The sequence below is a fragment of the Amphiura filiformis genome, chromosome 14, assembly GCF_039555335.1.
Source record: "Amphiura filiformis chromosome 14, Afil_fr2py, whole genome shotgun sequence".
NCBI classification, from domain to species: domain Eukaryota; kingdom Metazoa; phylum Echinodermata; class Ophiuroidea; order Amphilepidida; family Amphiuridae; genus Amphiura; species Amphiura filiformis.
The window spans coordinates 15,618,877-15,641,707 of record NC_092641.1 but is presented as its reverse complement, the minus strand read 5'-3'; positions in this window follow the sequence as shown (position 1 = coordinate 15,641,707).

Genomic DNA, 22,831 nt, shown 5'->3' with positions numbered 1-22,831 from the left:
TGTGGGAGATTATGGTCATGTCTTCCATAGGGGGGGGTGTATTGATTTCAAATGGAATTGCCCAATTTGTGGTCTGCTTTAACTGAGACCACACCAGTTTCACACTTTATACCGGTGGACTAAGAGCTAAATCATTGAAGACTCGTGTAAGTATTCTTTTCACTCAAATGGTATCCTATCTTTACCTGGTAGATGACATAAAGCATACCTGAAGCCCTACATCAAGTATTTGTACTGGGCACCATTGATTAGACACAAATTAACAACTAATATATTAGATACCCAGGTTTATGCCCAACTATCAGGTGTCAATGTATGGCTATACATGACATTGACAGATGACCATACGCTTTGGTGTCTACTAAACCCTATATCTATCAATTGGTCAGTCCAATTGATGTTAGATGAGTCATCAAATGATATAAAGATACAGGGGTTTTGTAATATGTGAATTAATAAGTTGACAATTATCACAGGTTAAGAAATGGATGGTATAATGACATGACAGGTGGTGGCAATGACATGCTGTATACTAGTATGTCAGGGTTATGAAGCAAACTTTAACTTAGAGTTAAAAGTTAAAACTTCTAAGAAGCTCTTTCAAGACATGGACATGGTTTGAAAAACTTGTACAACTTTGTGTGTTTATACTAGGTTTGTGCTCAATAAACTAAAGCCAACCTGGGGGCTGTTTTGCTACAATGCACTCAAAGTAGCTGATTTTGCAGAAACCTCAGGACAAACCATTGTATACTGCAAGAGTGATAGTGTAGATCTGCTATCTACTGAAGATAGCAATACAATAATGCATTTTTGTGTGTACAAATACCAGCTGTATCATTATACCAATTTACATGATTGTAAAGGGTGTCTCCGATGAAGTAAAGTCTAACACATATGTGATGATTTCTACTTTAATCCCATGTTTTGGATTATATTACTGCATCAGCATTTGCATTTCCTAGATGTAGCTTTGGTCAGATAAACAAATGTTGTCTTTAGTTTGTTTTAAAACCTTACCTATAAAATTGTGGACATTGTACATTGTATATAGTAAAGTTGGATACAGCCTTCTACCATGACCATGATTATATGAATGAACGCGTGGCTATATACCCAGTCCTACTGCAAGGACACTGGGTTTGTAATAGCCTTACATAGTAATTGACATTGGGTAATCCATGATTGATGCATGGCATAGTTAACCATTTTCAGACCAAGGCCGGACGCGTGGACGGACAGAGAATGAATGAGTGAGAGAAGAGCCATTTGGAGGTCAGTGTGTCATTGAACTTGAAGATGCACTAGGATCCACAACATCCTCATCTATCCATGGCACAGTCCTTTAACCCCAATACATTTGTACATTCATTGAATGACCTTTTAAAATCTGGGTACAAAAACTCATACTCTGCAGCTTGAGGTCAAATTTTGCACTATGAGTGTTTAATTGAGATTACTGAACTATGCCATTGGGATGAGGCCATTGTGGTTCATAGTGATGCATGTCTGTGGTTTTGAGATGCAGGAGATGGGAGATGGATAAAGAGGTTGTACACATGTGGTTGGGTTAAGTGCTGTCTTCAGTAGATAGCAAATTGTGTTGAACATGGATAGACCTGTGTCTTGGTTGGGTTAAGGGGGTGCTACACCCCTGCCCAAATTTGTGCCTATTTTGCCTTGAGTTGCTGAATTTTCAGTGCAGTAGTTGTAGTCCTTGCCCCTATAATATATATATATCTTACTTGTCACCAATGCGCTATAATTTTTGAGAAAAATGCAAAAATAGGCACAAAATTGGCCAGTGGTGTAGTACCCCCTTAAGTGCTGTCTTCAGTAGATAGCAAATTGTGTTGAACATGGATAGAGCTGAGTTTTGGTTGGATTAAGTGCTGTCTTCAGTAGATAGCAAATTATGTTGAACATGGATGGATGTTTAGCATGTTCATTTGTTTCTTATTTTTAAGTATGTAATTGCTTCTTTGTTGTTCGTTTGTTTTTCTCTATTTATGATCATCTGTTTATGTTGAGCATCTGTAATTTCCTTTTCACATGTTATCATCATCCTCATCAACATCCTCATCTTCATCATCATCACCATCATCATCATCATTTACATCATAATGCTTGTAAAAACACTTGAATTTGAATATATTCTCAGACAATTTCTGTTGAGTAGGTGCTATCTTCAGTAGATAGCAAGTTTGGGCCCTTTTAATTCTTTCTCTGTATTTATATCTCATTATCTTTTTTTGTTTTTGTTGATGTTTATTCGTATATCTGTGTGTGTCTTCCTTCGTTTTTTTGACATCCCTGTATATGTTTTTGATCTTACTTCAAGTGTTTTTCATTCATTTGTAGTATCAATTTCATCTCTATTATCACATACATCCTATGTGATTGTAATGAAGCGTTTTCTTTGCTGAAATTACATTAAAATGTTATCTAAATATTTACATACAGGAATTGTATTCAAAATGTAAATCAAGATTTGTAACAGATAAATATCTTCAGCATTTACAAGAAAATTGTTATAACATAGTTTTTTCATCTCCACACATTAGAAATGATATCTAAATATTTACATACAGGAATTTTATTTACAAGGTAAATCAAGATTTGCAACAGATAAATGTCTTAAACATTTAAAAAGAATATTATTAGAACAGAGTTTTTCCAATAATTCACATCTCCATATTTTATTCATCTCCGCACATCACTGATTTACATATCATTTATTATAACCAGCATTCCATTAGTACAGCATCATATCAGCAATGATTAGTGATGATACATACTCTCATATTATAATAACTAAGACAAATTTGGTTTTAATTACATCCAATTGACATCGGTGATCACTCAGCCTTGGTATCGGCAAACCACATCAAACAAAATCACCTCCTACCTTTTTTGTTAAATTAAAAATGGCAGAATCAGATTGATTAAAGCTGACATGGGTACGGTATTTAAGATGTGTGTTAATAATTCTAAATATGTCATGTAGGTATTAATGCTATGTCTTCAAGCTATCATCAATGATAAGTAGGTAGATTTCTCCCATTTCTCTTAAAAAATGTAAGTTGGTTGCATAACTATACACCATGTTTTGGTAGACTGAAATAACAGACCTGCATTTTAATCCAAACCCTTCAGATCCTTTGGCTCTAAGTACAGATTGGGCTATTCCATTTAAAAGCTACTTTCCCACTGCGGAAGATTTCGGTAACATTTTCCACAAGGGAGGTATGAATTTCAAATGGAATGAACATGTTCTAGGCAGCTCCATTTGAATTTCATATGCCCTCTGAGAAAGATTCAACAGAGGGAAGGTGAGTTTCAAATGGAGAGGGTTACTATATGCCAATTCCATTTGAAATTCATACTCCCCCTGTAGAAGATATTCCACATTTTCCACAGGGAAAGGAGGCTTTAAATGGAATAGTCCATTGCTAGAGATAAAAACATTTCTGATTGGTTAATTATGCAATATATACATCTGAATGACCAATTAAAATACAGCTCCTAAATATTTACGCTCAGCTGTACAACTGATTCTTACCACGTTGCTGATTGGTTCAATAATTTGCATGAATTTAGGTTTTCTTGTGAGTCAAATTTTCCGCATTTTTATTTATTTTTAGCCAGTTTTGGGGAATTCAAAGCCTAGATTCACACACTTTTTTTCAGGTTTTCCTTGTCAATTTCAGGTATCTCTGTTAACGTAAGTTTTCTGTTATTGTCAACATGGATGGTTATGGTAAAACTAGGGATAATTATCTTAATGCAAAGTTTAATGTTCTGTTTGATTTATTGTACATGAATACATATTTATTAACCATATTGTTGTCTTTCTTTCTTTTTGTTTCATGTTTACATCTTGATTGATGTGTCTTGTTACTTCAAATCTGCATACACAGGTAAGAAAACATACATAACTGCCAATAGGTTTTGATAAATTTACCTGCTTTTTCCAAATGTAACATTGTACCATATCGGAATGACCACAATTTATAGTTTTATGACCATTTGTAACATTTATATGTACACACTAGGTGGATCAAAAGTTGCATTTGGATGTGACAGTCTTGTCCAAAATCACAAGAAACCGATGGGTACCAATCATTTTGATACAATTTGTACAAGTTTGTTTTCGTAACGCCTAAAAAAAAAAAAAAAAGGTTTGTCTCAAGCTCACGAGAAATTTACAAACAAATGCCAAATGCGATTTTTTTTCTTTTTTTTATTCCCGACTTTTTTCATGGTATTACCGTATTTTGAGAAAAAAGTCTGATTTTCGCAGATTTTTGTATGGAAAAAACTAAAAAAAATTGTTTTTTTGAAATAAAACAAATTTCTGCATTTCTTTTTTTACAAACGCGCGCACAAGCTTTGAGACAAACTTTTTTTTTTTTTGCCTAATAACACATTGTAATCATGTGTCGCAGATTATAAGCGAAATTTAGAACCAACTCATGTTCCCTTCTAATGTAACATTTTAACCTAATAACATATGCTCTTTTCTGTGTCTCATTAGTTAATGTATAGTTACGGTGCAATACCATACACCTATTAAATATTCAATGCAGAATGCGCAATACTAAGTAGAAGCTAAACCTCTTTGCCACCCCTGTATCTTACCCAACCATTACCGATTGTCGTCATCGTCGACTCGTATCATGCACATTCATCACCGTATCACGCAGCATAATTACTTACCGAGCTGATACACCGTAATTCTATAAATTGAAAAAAATCGTTGATGTGATTTAGGTAATCACTGTTTTCGTAGAAGATGGTGAAGTTCAGAGATGCTGAGACACTTTAGCATCTCAACATGCTCATAGGTCAAGCCACAGTTCCTTAATACTCTGCATGCTGGCCATAGGCTTCAACATAAAATGTCCAAGTTTTGAGATATTTTCTCAGAATATCAAGAGCTATTTCAAAAACCACTGATCCAATACTAGGATTGTTTGTACTCATTGTAATGCATTTTTCATGCTGATTCCAAATATATTCATGAAAATTTACAATTTTGAATTTTTTTGAATTTTGAAAGAAAATTTGAAACTTGTCATCTGCAGTTGACACCCACATTAACCCAATATATTTGTACATTCATAACATGTCCTTTGTTTTACTGGGTACAAAAACTCATACTCCATAGCTTAAGGTCAAGTTTTGAGCTATAGTTGTTAATTGTAGGATGGTGAACTGTGCAATTGGAATGATACCATTTTTGGCTCATAGTAAGACCTCTAAATGACACTTATTGGAAATTCAAATAATGCTAGGCTGGGTCCAAAGCCTATGTGGGAATACTAATCCCTTGTTTCTTTCTTTGTTGCTATGAAAATCCCTAAATGTTTTATTTTTTTGTGTAAAAAGTCATAGATTTGTTAATGTTTCTATTTAATGGACAACTAGCAATACAATTATGCCAGTTTGATTATTTGAATTCAAATTGATTAGCAAAATATTACATGTTAACTCTCTCCATACGGGTGTCGACTGCAGACGACAAGTTTCAAGTTTTCTTTTTTTCAATTCAATCATCTCAGCATTGTACATTGTTATGACCATATTTGGAATCAACATGAAAAATGCATTAAAATAAGTACAAACAAGCCTAGTATTGGTTCAGTGGTTCTTGAGATAGCTTGTGATATTTTGAGAAAATATTTCAAAAGCTGGACTTTTTATGTTGAAGCGTTAAAGTTGACAATGTGTCACAGCAGGTAAAGATTTGTAATGAATCAGTTTGCATTCAAGTTGCAAGAGAAATTGAATCAGGTGTACATTGGTGCAACACAGAGTTCGATATTCAGTGAGTTAACGCTTAGACTTGGGCCAAATCTATAATTGAATTGTTTGTTATTTAACCCTGCATGGCTTAGCGGGTGTTTGGTTGGGTAACATGAACGCATAGGTAGCAGAATGGTTGATTAGAGAATTAAGAAAATGGAATTTGTTGGATCACATGCAAATTAACACACAATCGCAGGCAGACGACACATTCATGCGCAAGCTTGAGCACACTTTAATGCGCACAAGCATGCACAATTGGTGTTTGGTTGGGTAACATGAACGCATAGGTAACAGAATGACTGATTATTTAGAGAATTAAGAAAATGGGTTTGTTGGAGTAATCTTTTAAGGTATAAGCATTTTAAAGCTCAATTAACCTTCTCCAAATGGGTGTCGACTGCAGACGACAAAAATTCCAAAAATGTCAGAATGGTACATTTTCATGACCATATTTGGAATTGGCATGACAAATGCATTAAAATGAGTACAAACAAGCCTAGTATTGGTTCAGTGGTTCTCAAGATAGCTCTTGACATTTTGAATAACTAAAAATAATTCTTATGTTGACGCCAATAGCTAGTGGCACTTTAAAGTAAAGACAAAAACTAATAAACTAAAATGAACAGCAGCATTAACACCTGGACATACACTAGGATCCACAACATGCTCATCTATCAAGGCATAGTTCTTTAACCCCAATACATTTGCACATTCGTTGAATGATCTTAGAAAATTTGGGTACAAAAACTCATACTCTGAAACTTGAGGTCAAAGTTTGCACTATGATTGTTTAATTGAAGTTTTTGAACTATGCCACTGGGATGAGGTCATTGTGGTCCATAGTGATAGCAAGTTTGGCCAACTAAAACAGTAAACAGTTTCTGTAATGATAGAAGTGTGCCAAATAAGCAATGTTTGGCCTCTACTGGTCACTCACTTAGGACAAGTCATGACCATCAAAACAAATACACTCTAAGGGTCACTGTCAAGCAGCTAAAGCTGGTCAATGTAAAGATAAAGATGTGAGAGAGAGGAGGAGTCTGGTGAGGAAATAACATGTGACATCTTGAGCAACGAATCTCTAGTTTCAAAGGATGCATTCAATGTTATACAATGTTGTTATATCAAGTCTATGTTGGGCTTAGTGGCATAAACAGGGGGACAAGCAGGGGAAAGACTGCCCACTCAGATATAAATTGTCAGGTGAAATCAAGATAAATTAAATTGATTTGTTAAATAAGTCCACTGGCCAGGACAACATTATCATCCTACAATGATACTCTGTCTGTGTGCTTGGTGGAATGGATTCAAAACTCCCTAAGTCAAGAATTGACACCCACCCATTCTTACAGAGCCTCTGATTGATTAATTGCATTAGATATTCATCTGAGTAACCAATCAAAATAGAGCTTTTATATCTCTCAGCAGTTTTAAACTTAATCCTTTCAACCTTACTTACTAATCATATCTATGATTGGCTCAATACATGATATATCCCTTGTTATAACCAATCAGAATAGGCATTGGCCAATAATTAGTTCACACTACATTGTGTACCCACCAATCAAATGTATATCACATTTTTTACACTTTATATCTTTAGTCTTAAGACTTCTTCTTCAGGATCACAATTATATAAAGTGCATAATTTCACACACACTAAATAATATGGCTTTTATTTTGCAACAATCTGTGTGATATTCATGAAAACAGGCATGAGAATTTTCAGTTTAAAACTGCATTCAGTTTTTTTTATAGTCAAAATTTCCATAACTTTATTAATTTCAGCCTGTTTTTGGTACTTTTTGCCCAATTTCACGCGCATTTTCAGTTTTTTCAGGTTTTTTTAGGAAAGTGCAGTCTCATGCCTGTGAAAAGCATATAATAGTTATTCAATTATATTTAGACGGATCATTTAGAATCATAAACACCACCTAAGATAATACATAACCAAGTCAAAAGAAAGCACAAGTCTATTCAAATATGTGCATATATCAAGCAAGATACAACCCTTTGCTATGGAAAAGACTAAGTGTGAGTAACGGAATTCAGGTCAATACAGCTTATTCTCCTCTCCTCCATTGGGCTATTCCAGTTGATATGCATACACCCCTGTAGAAGACATGACCTTAATCTTCCATATAGGGAATGTAGATTTCAAATGTAGTCACCCATTCAGGTAATTCAATTCGAAATTCACACTCCTTGTTTGGAAGATTAAGGTCATATTTTCTACAGGAGGTGTATGGATTTCAACTGGAATAGCCTGGATATATTTTCGGTGTGCGTGTTCATGCTTACGTCATGCCCTATACTTTGCATTCTGCCTTCAAATTTGGGTTTTAAATGGATTTGGCCTGCAAATTTGGGTTTCTTATAGGGGAAATGAAGGTTTCAACTGATTCAATAGAACTTGTGCAATCTAAGTAGTCAGGTAGTGACACGCAGAGTGTAAATTTCAGTTAGTGTTTGGATTGTAATTTTTAGCCTAAAATTCTTGTAAGTGGAGTGTTTCTGTAATTTTGTGGTATGCTCGGCAAGACTTAATGAGATGCGTGTAGAGCAGACTTCTAGTTTGATTAAATGTACCATTCTTTTTGAGGAGGGTAATTGGTTTCTTGAAGATTGAAATGTTAAGACTATTTGTCTTATAAAGGAAAAATGAAAGAGTATTTGTGTCGTGTAAGTAGATTAGCAGCTTTGTAGTGCAGGTATATAGCATTAATGTTTGGCATGATTAAGGGCAGATCATTTAAAATCCATAATACCTCCTATGGAAGACATGACATTAATCTTTCACACAGGGAGTGCAAATTTAAAATGGAGTTACTTAATTCCATTTGAAATCTATACCCCCTGTGTGGGAGATTAAGGTTATGTGTTCCATAGGGGGCATAGGTATTTCAACTAGAATAGCCCAAATTGCTATAAGGTAATATGTATAACAATTCCATCAATTAACTGCATGGATAAGCAGGTCTGAAAAAATGATATGCTAGGAAAATAATCAAATTTCTCATTAAGGTTAAAATTGCCAACACCTTCATGGATACCCCACTTTGTTGTGGTAAATTTGATAAATTAGCAAGGTTTCCAAATGTCACAATCAAAATCTGTCAAACTTATACTATTCATCTGGGCAGGACTTGTTTTCATTTGTTATCTACTGAAGATAGATAAGTAGGTCTGAACAAATGATATCCCAGGAAAATAAGCCACATTTCTCAGGAAGGTAAAAATTGCCAACACTTTGCTGTGGTAAATTTTATAACTAAGCAAGGTTTCCAAATCTGTCACAATCAAAACCTTTTGGGCTTATACCATTCACCTGAGCAAGTCTTGCTTTAATTGCTATCTACTGAAGATAGTAAAAATACAGGCCATACACATGCTGTGATCATTTAATACCGTTAAAATATCTTGCTAACTAGTACTGTTGATTCAAGAGGGACCTATATCTAGGTGAAGGAATATCCTGAGAGATCAACAGATCATGATCAGTTTTATTCTCTCTGCTATATAATGCTATTTTTGTCTTCAATTACAGTAAAATGATTTCTTAACACCGCTAAATGTCACTGTAACAACTTGTATGGGACGTTGACTCAGTGTGATCGTCACACTTTCACTATTAAACATTACAAAAAAGTAAGTTCAGAATAGTCACGCATATGAGCAAAATCTTCTCATTCATGTAAATGAAATATGCACAAATTGATCATAGTAGAGTGGCACCTGTGGTAATGGCTCTTGTTTTTATAGGAAAAATAATGAAAATGCATTTTGTGAAAAATATCTCCGCATGTAAGGCAATATAAAGCACTGTCAGATCCTTAGAGCATGATGAGTCTGTTTAGTTCATAATGAACTCTGTTCATCATAAAATACCTTCATAAAATGCTCTGGAAATTGAATGAACAAACTGGGGAGCACAAACACTTGATAAAACTCAAATTGAATTAATAGCAAAGCTTACCATTACTAGAATTTCATTTAATAATGTTTGACTTAAAAAACAGTATTCAGGTTATAGATTTATCACGAACAAAAGTACCGTATACAATCACATGACATGTCTGCAAACCAATATAGCATTCAGGAAGCTCTGTCTGGAAAATGCTGCCACAGAAGGGATTTCTCCGACTTCTTTTCCTGTGTAAAGATATGCATATTTTTTAAAAATTTATTTACCTCTCAAGTAATAAACCCAATTTCTTCCTCCTTGGTTCAATGACTGTGGTAACAATGTTGATGATAATGAGTGGGAAGAAGATTTACACCATCAGATTACAATATATGTGAAAGCGTACAATATTATATTGATTTTTAAGCGACTTTAATCCACCCAATTGGGCAGTCACAACTCTAGTTCAATGCGGAGGGGACGCGGTAGGCTTTAATCTACCCAATTGCGCAACCACAACTCTAGTTTGGTGCAGAGGGAACCCAGTAGGCCAGTAAAGGCTGAATAAATTCTGACCATCACTTGGCTCATTGGATTTGTCTATATTGAATTTTACCATCGTATAAGTATATGAGGCCATATCAGCGCAACCTGCTTTGCTGTATTAGAATCAATGACAAGTAAACTTACACAGGATTGAATGATATTTGTGTAAATGTTTAGATCATCATCACTAGATATCAATGTAAGAACGAGATAATAACTATATCAAGGGACATAACCTGATATACAATGTGATGCGTGTTAGGTTTACTGTCATGCACGGTGACATTTCAACCAATCAGGAAGGAGTCTCTAAGGATGTAGGATTTTGTTGTAGGTTATCGACGTTGTCTGTAATAGGGTTTAGCCCTGTACAAGTCTTGGTTTCATGGGTTTGTCTTACAGGTGTGTTATCAATATGATGATGCTGGTATCAGAGAGAGAGATGTTCGTATGCTAAAAATATAAGATAAGATAAATAAATACTTTATAAATCCACATAGTGGATACCAAGGTGCTGCTGTGTAAGTGAATACAGCTATAATATAACATGGTGACTGGATGAGATAGAACAGGAATATTAGAGGAGGTCCGATTTTAGAATGCAGGAAGATGATTCTCAAGTAAACGTATCACCATATGACTACAAAACTCTTATTTTCTAATCAAATTGGTAAAATATAGGTAATTCTCATTATCCACAGTTACACCTTCCCATCTACTGTATTTCTGCCTTACCATCTTTCTATCTTTCCTGAGGAGAACAGGTAAACTGTGAGTTATAAATTGATGAGTTATGGGAAGTTAAAAAATTGAGTTTCCTATTGCTGTATGGAGCCTGTGGAGTGTAGCATTACAAAGAGTCCTGAATGAATAACTAATGCCTTTGGAGGGTAGGGCCTACCTCTATAATATTTTTATCACCAAAAATTAACTCTCTTTCTTATACCATTCCCATCCATCTATGACATAGCCTCAATTTCTCACAAATCACAACCATTAATACCCTAGTCCCTGCTTTGGGCTATTCCAGTTGAAATTCATACAACCCCTATAGAAGACATTACCTTAATTTCCCACACAGGGGGTGTAAATTTCAAATGGAGTCACCTTTTCAGGTAATGCCATTTGAAATTCATACTCCCTGTGTGGAAGATTCAGGTCTTCCATAGAGGGTGTATGGATTTCAACTAGAATAGCCCGTACTAATTCACCTGTGAAGGCTCATTTACATTTCACTCACTGCATTGGGATCTACTTAATCTCAGCGCCCATCAGCACCTAGTAGAGTACCATACCTGTACGCCAGGGTTGAGGGAGCTGCTAACCCTCCATATGCGGGTGTCAAATGCCATATTTATTTATACATTTTGAGATGTAGTTTAAACAAGTTAAACATTAGTTCAGTCATTCATGAGATAGCCTTTTTTCAAGCTTTCAATCATAAACTTGCTACAATATGCTCTCGGGAGATTGAATTGCAACGCAACTTACGACTATACGCAAAACGATAGCATTGAATACTTCCACATGCTATGTAAGCTTGTAGCTTAGCCAATATACACACACTAAACACCTGATACTAGTGCCGTATTGTTATGGTAGCAGTAATAGTATCAATATTATGATAGCCTGGCCTAGGATTCAACAAGCCTTACTAGCCATGGGAATGCACTGGCTATTGACATAAATGACATGCTTACAAGTGCGAGACCGGGGATTTAAGCTCTAAGCCTGACCCTTAACTATACTTGCGAGATATGCGATTGAGATGATAGACGCTTGGGATTTAGGATTTGAAAATGGAGGGCTGCAAGGTTAAAATTGGCTTTTAGTGATCAGAAATAGGTCGAGTTGCATTTTTTGGAACATTTTGTGTGGGTTTGTGTGTAATGATCTGGATTTTTTTTTTTTTTTGCCGCCTTCAACAGCGAAATTTGTTATTTTTAATTTTAATGTAGGCCTATAGCTTTTTTGCTTTTTTTTCACTCATTCCTTTTCAAAAACCTCCCATCCCTCGTGGTCACTCCAACCCCGGGGGGCTGAAGAAAATTAAATTTTGCCGCCCCTTCCCCAACAGTCCGAAAAGAATGACCCAATTTACTTTTCGGTGGTTTGAAAAAGTGAAGAGCAAAAAACCCAACAAAAAGAAAGATTTTAGGCGCTAGTGCCCTAAAAGCAACACATTTTGATGTATAGTACCATTTTTTCAACAAATTTTATAAATTTTCCCACCATTTTTCTTTAATACCGTACTGACGCGAGTATAGTCCCACCCCGTTTTTGGGTGAACATTTTTCAAAATTGGGGGGGTGGGACTATACTCGAATTTAAAAAAAAAATTGAATTTGAATGCATTTTGAAATCCTTAATAGAGTATGACATGAATACAAAGTATCAATTTTCATATTAAAAATACAAAACATCTTGAATTTTTTTTTTTTTTTTAGGTCAACCATCAATGATCCTAGCATTTAGGTATAGGTCCTGGGACACTCCAAAGCCGAAAAAATAAATAACTTTAAAAAAAAAGAAATACTATACTCGCGTCAGTACGGTAATTCTTTTGGTCGCTCCTTCGTTTTGGTCGCCCCTGTTTTTGCCACCCCTGCTTTTACCCCCGGGGGCTCGCACCCCCAAAGCCCACCCCCAAATATGCACATGACACAGGTCTGTAGGGATATGTGCATTCTAGATATGCATTCCAATGCTGCAAACATGTTACCCGATCTTAGCTAAATTAGGGGAAACATGTCACCATTGTTATATTTCATTATTGCTTAATGTTTATATTTTTGATCTTTTGTGTTTTGCTTACCAGCGCTTTGAAACTTATCTCGAAAAGGCACTTTATAAATGTTGTAGTATGTATGTGGAACTGTTCTTATATACTAATTTTCATTCAGTTATAATAATGTTGTCAAAGATGTCATCCAACTTTGGAGAACTCTATGTAAATCACTACCGGTATCTTCTTTCAAATCCATTGGGTCAATTAGATTAATGTTTTTCTATACATGAATGTTTTGGCCATATGCGTCATCATCAGTCCTAGTTTTGAAAATAATGTAATTAATTTTGACAGTAATCTATATGAAACAGACACAAATACATTTTCTAATCATACTTATTCATAATTATACTAATTCACATTATGGATGATGAACTTAGATGGAAAATATAGGTCGGTAATGCTTAATCTAGATAGAAGGGGCTTATCTACATGTCTTCAGATTCAGTAGTCCATGGGCAAACTCATGTTAACGTTACTTATACAAGCATATAACTAAATTATATGGACTGACCCTTTAAAAATGGGGCAAAATCACACAGTCATCTCCCTTCACCTTGGCTCAGGCGCAAATTTACGCAAAGCTACAAAAAAGCTGTAAAAAAGTTCCGAACAGTGCAAAAAACTAATTCATATACTAATTCACATGTATGGCTGATGAACTTGAACGGAAAATATAGGTCGATCATGCTTGATTTAGAGGAAAGGCTTAGCTACAATGTTGTCTTGAGATTAGGTCATAAGCAAAACTCATGTTTATAATAAATCATGCACATACAGGATGTACTAAGCAAAACTAGCCCCAGTCTGTAGCCAACAGTGGCCCTCACAGACTTGGTGATAGCTCGAAGGGCTGACATAACCAATCTGAATAGTATTCTAAAGGAACAGAGCTCAACAGTAGTGCTCTAATTTGACCCACGATAAGTTGAACCTGAAGATGTGCACCACATATTTTTCTTAATTTTTGATCAAGAGTCATCTATTTACTCTTGTGACTCAAAAAACAAAAAAAAACATTAACAGTGATTGCAAGAATGATATGGCATAAGTTTAAACATCCACTATTATTTATTTATCCAACATGCAATGTTTTTGGGAAAGTGTACTACCAGTGATATCAGGGAAAGGGAAATACATATACAGTCATATCAATTGTGCATTTTCAGTGCTGTACCATGTTTACCATTTTATCCAAGATAGTAGCTGAGGTTCATATATAGCTGAAATAGACCAGTTCAAGAATATATAGACCAGTTCAAGTAAGTAACTAGTTAGACATCATTAACGTAAATGGATAGGCACATTAATTCCATATGAAAAAGTATGTCTTTGGTTCGACCTCGTGAACATGAGAGTACGTGTTCTGAAGATACAGAGAGGATTTATGTCAAAATGCTAAGAAGCTTATTTTTTCTTTAAAAAAAAATATGAATTTTGCTATTTTTTTGCAACTTTTATACTTAAATATAATTGCCCCTTGTTTTTCTTTTTCCTGGCCCATTTGTTACCAAAAGCTAACCTGATTGAAGCAAATATGGCCCCATTGATTTGAAAGTTTGTCTCAAAGCTCCTCTGATATTTATGCGGAATACATTTTTTTTTTAAATTTCAATGTAATTGATGAGAACCCAATTTTCTTGTAATATTTCACATAATTCTACACAAAAATAAATCACAGATAACTAAATGTATGATTTGAGTTTTGTGTTCTTTATTTTATGCTATCAGGATATACATATTGCCTATTTGGGCACAATCATCCAAATACTATTCAAAAAAGTTTTTGAATGGTAATAAATATATTTTGTTGACAATACAGCCTATACAGGCATTTCTAACACGCACACATGTTCACAAATGTGCACAGGAGCTTTGAGACAAACTTTAATAAATGGGGCCTAAGAAAGATGGGTGAAAAAGTTCAATGTGGATCTTCTGATTGAACCTGACATTTCCATAGAGATAGTGTCCTGCGTTATTTATATCAGCCATGAATGAACATCAACACATAAACGTCCATTATTAGAACATAACAGCAGCAACTATGACACCTTTATCCCCACGCAATAAGAAACAGCGACCTTGATCGTTGTCTTGTAGGACGCAAACTGACAACTGACATTCCAGTTGAAATCCATACACCCTTATGTAAGACTTGATCTTAATCTTCAACACAGGGAGTGTGGATTTCAAATGGGGTTACCTGAATGGGTGATTCCGTTTGAAATCCACACCCCCTTTGTGGGAGATTAAGGTCATGTCTTCCATAGGGGGTGTATGGACGTCAGTTAGAGTAGACCAATGTGCTACTATCTAGGAAAGTCTGTTAACAATTCATGTCACTCTCCAGTTCCATCATAGATGGTTATTATGAAGTTATAGAGTAAGAAAGAAATTGACAGCCAGCCAGGTCCCAAGAGGAAACCTTCTAGGTGTTTGAATAGCTACAAAGTCCTGGATACCCCAAACAGCTGCTTCTACACCATCAAAATGTAAATTTATGCAAATTAGCTCCAAATTCGGTCAGCAGTTCCGAGGTTAGAAACATCCATAGTTCCTTTTGTTGTTTCAGGCCATGCTCTGCTACCTTATAGTGGCACTCAACTGGTACTCAAATGCGACATGTCTACTCGTTGTTGCTATAGCGACGACCCTAGGTCATGCTCCCTTCCTGGTACAACATCTGCAGTCGTCGTCTAGCCGTATTTGTTAGATAAAAGATGTTGAGAGCGTAGGCATGTACTCATTCGTCAGTCAAGCCAACCGGCGTGATTTTAGTTAAGTTTTACACTTCGCTTAGTCTTGAGTGCCTAATCGGGCAGAAGAGAGAATCCTCTCCATGGAAAAATGTGGCCGGAGGCTCACGCACGGAGATGTCAGTTTCAATGTTGAACATTTGCAGTCAAAATACTTAAGAAATCGAAGATATTTGAAGTGCATCTTAAAATGTCAGAATCTAGCATCAAATCTACGAGTCTTGTTTTTTGCCTTTTAAAATTTGTTTCAATTCTTGAGTGCATTCTAAATGGGTGATTTATATGGGAGATGAGCTGGAAGGAAGCCGGTATCAGGTAGATTTTAAAGCGATGCCGTGCAAGTTGATGATTTTATCATGTTTGTATGCATTATTTTTAATATTCACAGCAGTATTGAAAAATTGTTTGTCTGACACATAATAAAATGTGTTATTATTTGCCTGCAGTTTTCAGTATTAGTCAAAATACAAGAAGGATTTGAACTCTTACTGAATTATTAATTACAAAAACAAACACATTATGTATTGAGCTTACTTTTGATACAAATTAAAGGAAAGAAGACAGACAGAAAGAAAGTGAAAGTCAGACAGTTTTGCCTTCTTTTGATACCGGTAGTCTTTCCTCCAGGGGGTACTCAGTACAAAACCGTAGGAATGGGTAGCATTTTCGGCCTTTTGATATATCAATGGCCCCTTTTTCTAGGCTAATTTTGGTATATGGATGGTTCCTTTTTTCAAAATTTTCTCAATTTTTTCAGAAAATAGTTCACTTTCACATCTCTGAAGCCAACATTTTTGAACTTACTCCATAATTTTGGGGGAAAAGTTGTAAAAACTACAACAATTTGTGTTAAATTTGGTCAAAAATGTTGACATTTGGATTATCGATGGAGGTCCATATTTCTTGCAAAATTGGTATATTGATGGGTCCCCTTTCAAATTCTCAGCAGCACACCCCTACCCATACCAAACTTGAGACCTCCCCTCTCCCCCGGACTCTCTCCCTTTTTATCTCTCTTCCCCTCTATTGAAGTCTCTCTGTCTGTTATATATTGCTTTCTCTGTCTGTTTTGCTCTCTGCCTCTTTTTCTTGAATATATCTGTTGCTCTCTCTCCTTCTCTTTCTTACCGCCATCTCTCTTTTTCTGTTTCATCAAAAGGAGCGGGTAAAGCTTGGCTTGTTGTTTCACCTCAAAGAATTCAAATAAAAGAATATCTCTTCCTTGTATCTGATACAACTTTGTGGGGTATAGATTGAACTCTTCAAAGATCCTTGTAAGATTGCCAAGGCAGTACTTCAGATCTCTTCTACCTATTGTATCATTTCAGTTTAGAATAGATTTCTAGGCTTAAATTAGGCCGGGGCATATCAATAGCAGCCCTGGGGGTAGAACTAATGACCTGATCAACAGTTTACTCTCCTGGCATGTTTGGGTCTCGTTGGTTGTAGCACAATCTATGCTGGGGTTGCATTCTGTAAGCCTATTTTCCTGGTAATTTAAGCTTACACAAAATTGTATAAGCTTACTTGAATAATTCTATCTAAAGTCAAGGCTTGTTTGTACTGAATGTTATAGCTCTCAACATCCACATTTTCACTATCGCTATGAAATGACAAATTGGGTGATTTATTTACGAGACCAGAATCAAGCGTGCAATCACGCATAGAGTTAAGCATTCTCTGTGTGGTTAGATGTAGCAAGCAGTATTTGTTAGCGAGTACAGGACGCAGCAGGGCCTAAGGCTATTAGCTGATCACATTGCAATGGTATTAGGCTCGTTGGATGATTAGCCCAATTAGGACTGGCTGTGATTACAGGTTGCCAGAGAAATGGAGACCTGGTCAACATGGTCAATGGAAGGTCACCTTCATAGATTGGTATTGTGATCACCATTACCATGTTCATCTTTATATTATGCATATTTGATTTTGTAGAAATTTTAGAAGAAGGAAATATGATAACAGCAGTAGCATAGCCATGATTTTTCAGAGTGGGTGGCAAGGCAAATTTCAAGGGGGTAAGACCCCAGGGGGCACTTAACATAAATGACCATACAGGTATGTTTCTCTGGAAAGACCCCCCTTTTTGGATATCGAAGCTGCGAAAGGCAATAATATTTGCAATTTACGTTACTATGATATAGAAAACAAAATTGAATTAAAAAACCCATCTGAGTATTTGTTTATATGTTAATCCATTTGTTTATACTTTTCCTCCTTGTTTATGTTTGTTTGTTTTTTCAGATACAATGGCTAGTAAATGATCATTGCCCAGTCAGTCTATTGGCCATGCCGCTATATGGATTTATCTCTAATTAGTTAATCAGATTTATTGATGAGATCAGATTTATTATATTTTCATTTCCATTAGCGATGGAAAAAAAAAACTTGTTCACTAGCCGGATCAACCTAGATTTTGCATTTTGGTGATTTTTTTCTAAATATTTTATTTTTACTAGTCATATGCAAGTAAAAGAATCATTCTAATCAGAGTGGATTGATTTCAACCAAAATGTTTTAAAAAAAAAATCCAAACATTTTCAAAATATGTTTGCATTTTTTTTTTTTTTTTTTTTTTTTTTCCAGATTTTTCAATCTTTTCGTAATGTTTTACGGTCATATTTATCCTCTTTCAGGAAAAAAATATAGAAATTTTCTGTAAAAAAAACCCAGCAATTGCTTGCTTTGTGTTTTTAAAAATTTTATATAGAATGTCCACATTCTTTACAGAAGGTTTTGTGTTTTTTTCACCAGATTTTACCTAATGTTTTTTTTTTTTTTACATCAATTTTTCTGTTTGAAACTGAGATACAACTTTTTTTAAATAGACATCCGTAAAAAAAAAAAGGGGAAAAAAAAACATCTTACACTGACAGTGTATGCACATTTTCTGTATTGCACAGTGTACTGCATTGGACATGCCTCCCTCCATATGGGTTTATCTAATTGGTTAATCAGATTTATTGATTAGATAAAAACAATTAAGACAGATAGTGATCAATAGTGCCATGTTATACCTAATTAAAGGGCAGACTTGGCGCTATATTGGCCGATTACAACTATTGATTACACTAGGTTTTCTATCTTGTCTGTATAGCGATGTGGTGGGTGACCAGGGCATGGATGAGAGTGATACGGGATAGTGAAGAGGATGTTACATGGATAGATGGCCATTATCATTAGAGTTGGGGTTGTTTTAATTGTCCTCATTATGATGCTAAATCCTTTGATCTTTTTCTCTGCTCTCCTCAGTGATGCTGATATTGCTTGTCATTATGGTCTCTTCACCTTTCATCCCCTGTAATTATCTTCATCATCATTATCGTCATCATCTTTAATCATCATGATCATGATCACCAGCATCATCATGAACATCATAGTTATTAAGTAACTTTTTAGCAGCTTTGCCGTCGGACAAGTTTAGAACTGTCAAGCTTTCGTCAGGAGTAACTGTGACTTCTTCAGGACAAAGTACCTAAGAATGAGACATGTAGGCAGCCCCTTTCCTACTGATGGTTCTGAAAAGCCATTCACTGAAGACCGCCCATGAACAGAGAAAATAAAATTAAGGGGTGGCTTTGAAAAGAGCTGTTCACTGAAAATTGCCCTGTGTCAAAAGAGAACAAGCAGACCGCACCAATCTGCTGATGCAACTGCAAAGATGACGGAAGCTTGACAGTTTTAAACTTGTCTGACAGTGAACCCGCTAAAAACGGACTAATTGCTATAAACTCCTGTCGTAAAAGCCTATCCCACAAGTTATTATCATTGTTATCGTATCATCGTCAGCAGCAATAGCATCATCATAATCATCATCATTGTTAACAACACTACCACCACCCTATCATTATTACCTTTATCACCATCTTAATCACGCTCTAAATCATCAACATTACTATAGTTTATTCGACTTATAACTGGCAAAAAAAATTAAACTAGTACTTATAGAATTGCATGTGCACTGTTGGTTGCAGCACTTATACTAACTAGTTGCACATTGTGTAATGCAAAGCTGGGACACAGTTATATGAATTTACGCAAGCGTTAATGAGACTTTATTGATATTCACAGTAACAAAAACTGCATAATTTTTGCAATAATAAGTCGAACAAACTATATCTAGATCATCTACTAACCATAATATTACCCAATGCATGACAATCTAGTGCCACATATAAACAATTACATTCGCCTTGATATTTGCAATACATCAGAAATAATTAGGCCTCCATAAAGCCCTTGTGATAGTCTATTTCAATTGAAAATGAAATGATATCAAAACATATTTATTATTGATGCACAGTTACAAGGTGAATGTGGGGTAACCATTAATGCTCTGTGTGCTAGTCACAGGCTTCAACATAAAAAAAGTTTTAAGAAATTTTCTGAAAATACCAAGAGCTATCTCAAGAACTATTGAACCAATACAAGGCATGTTTGTACTCATTTTAATGCAATTTTTATGCTGATTCCAAATATGTCCATGATAATTTACATTACTAAAATTATTGAAATTTCAAAAAATTTGAAACTTGTCATCTGCAGTCGACACCATTATATAGGCTTATTTGATCACAATGTATTATGTCTATTGCATAAAACATGTAAATAATCTGCTCTGAAAGTGTAAATTGCTGTCCTCTGTATCTACTGCTAGCACCATACCATGCTGAATTTGGCATCCCTGTGTGCGATAAGAAAAACACAGCACTAATAAAAATATGGACAAACTTTTATTCTAGTACTTGATTAACCCTAACCCGCCTGAATGCTACAAAATACTACTTGATATATGCGCTGTTCGTGCATGCATCCCACGTGGTGTGATGACGCATAAGCGCTCTAAGTGATATATAGGCACGGTTTCGCTGGCCAGCGAAGCCCAAGACCCGTGGCAAAGTGTCGCCGACCGAGTGCTTGGCATGCGAGGGGTCTCGGGTTGAATCCCAGCCAGAGCAAACAACTTCTTTCCTTCTTTCTCTCTTTATTCTTTCCTTCTTTCCCTTCCCGTCGCCGAAAAGCCCTTAGGGGGTTAGGGTTAGGTTACCACTATCGAAACTCAGTATAGGCTTCCTTAACCCTAACCCGCCTGAATGCTACAAAATACTACTTGATATATGCGCTGTTCGTGCATGCATCCCACGTGGTGTGATGACGCAATCGCCCTAAGTGATATATAGGCACGGTTTCGCTGGCCAGTGAAGCCCAAGACCCGTGGCAAAGTGTCGCCGACCGAGTGCTTGGCATGCGAGGGGTCTCGGTTCGAATCTCAGCCAGAGCAAACAACTTCTTTCCTTCTTTTCTCTCTTTATTCTTTCCTTCTTTCCCTTCCCGTCGCCGAAAAGCCCTTAGGGGGTTAGGGTTAGGGGATCTGGAATGAGCATTTCGACAATATTTTATGTGGGACATGAGAGCACATCAGACATATCGAATTGCATTCTGAATACGAAGAATGTCTTTCTGATATCAAATAATTTTCATTTTTTGAAATCTGATGTGATCTGATTCTGATGTGCTCTGAGTCTGATGTGCTCTAATGTCCCACAATAAATACTGTCCAAATGTTCATACCCCAGCCCTTAAACAGTTCCTGAAATAGGCCTAGCAATTATCACAAATTAACTTGAAAGGTCCCGCTACTTGAAAGGTCCCGCTACGTGTACTTGATTCTATCAATGTCATACTATATATCTCTGGCATTATCATTATGGATCATGTCATAAATATAGACACTCCCTTGTCACAGGAAATTATCATTCCAATTTGAGAAGATCGACCCGTATTTGAACCGTGATGCAATAACTGTTACACAAATGTAATTTTGTTTTCATCATTATGTGTAAAGAAAAACTACCATTGTATGATAGTTAGTGCGTCATTACAAATCGTTTGAATATAAATGATTTATTTAATCATCAACACCTGCAGCAATGACAATGATTGTTTTAAAAGATCATAACGATTCATGTACAGAAATACTTGTCTGATAAGTGATTTGATCGATGATTGTGACAAGTGTTGAGTTTCCTTGATATCTCTACATGGGGCAAGGTGAAGGTTTGGAGCAAGTAGTAGGCCAAATATATAACATTCTGCAAAATTGTGCTATATGGTTAGCACAAGCTCTGTGCTGCTTTCTGATACCTTATCCAAGATATTCTACCAATCTCTGTGCTGCTTTCTGATACCTATGATGATCCAAGATATTCTACCAATCAAATGAGAGCTGCATACATATATCTATAGCTATAATATTGTATAATCTTCAGTAGATAGTAAATAACATAATATTACTATCAGCAGTATATACCACATTGTATATAATGCTATCTTCAGTAGATAGCATATAAAATAATATTACTATGAGCAGTACATATCACATTATATAATACTGCTATCTTCAGTAGATAGCAAATGACATAATGTTACTATCAGTAGTACATACCACATTATATAATACTGCTATCTTCAGGAGATAGCAAATGACATAATATTACTATCAGCAGTATATACCACATTGCCCCAGCCCCCTGGCTACACCACTACTAGGACATGCCTTCATATGAATGTAAACAGTCTCAGTTCATTTGTTGTAATCATTTCAGCTTTACCTTGAACTCATTGAATGTCCTGCAATCATGCTAATCGATGCAGGTGGTGATGAAGTCAATATAATATGATACCCTCTTTGTGGATGATGTCCTCCCTGTGTTTAGGCAAGACAATCATAGTATGAAACAAACACAACAGTTACATTCCCCTCCCTAAAGTCTACAGAGTACAGAGAATGTAGGCTATGCCTTGAATACATAGACAACATCAGTACAGGTGCCATTATCTCCTTTATATTTTTACTTTGATTACCCTTGAACTGATGTCTCGTAATCATGGTAAGCGACAGGTGATGGTGACGTCACAGAAGATGATATCCTCCTCCTTCAAGGTTATCACTACTTTGTCATAATAAGGAAGGAGGTAGCTCTATATCCAATTTCCTTAATCAAACCTGCTTATTTGATGCAG